Raw genomic sequence first — 209 nt, forward strand, 5'->3', positions numbered from 1 at the left:
TTACTTTGTAATTGGAAATTCTATAAAAACAAAACTATTAAACGCAAACTAATACCAATATTTTCATTGATTAGGAAGCCTCACAACATAACCAAGAGATGAGAAGCTAATTAGATGATACATTATATTTTAGTGTATTTTACAGCTGATTTAAGACATGGGTCAAAACATAATAGATGCTAACAGAAAGCTAACACAAGAGAAAGGTT

Source organism: Gouania willdenowi, chromosome 9 (assembly GCF_900634775.1).
Source record: "Gouania willdenowi chromosome 9, fGouWil2.1, whole genome shotgun sequence".
NCBI classification, from domain to species: domain Eukaryota; kingdom Metazoa; phylum Chordata; class Actinopteri; order Blenniiformes; family Gobiesocidae; genus Gouania; species Gouania willdenowi.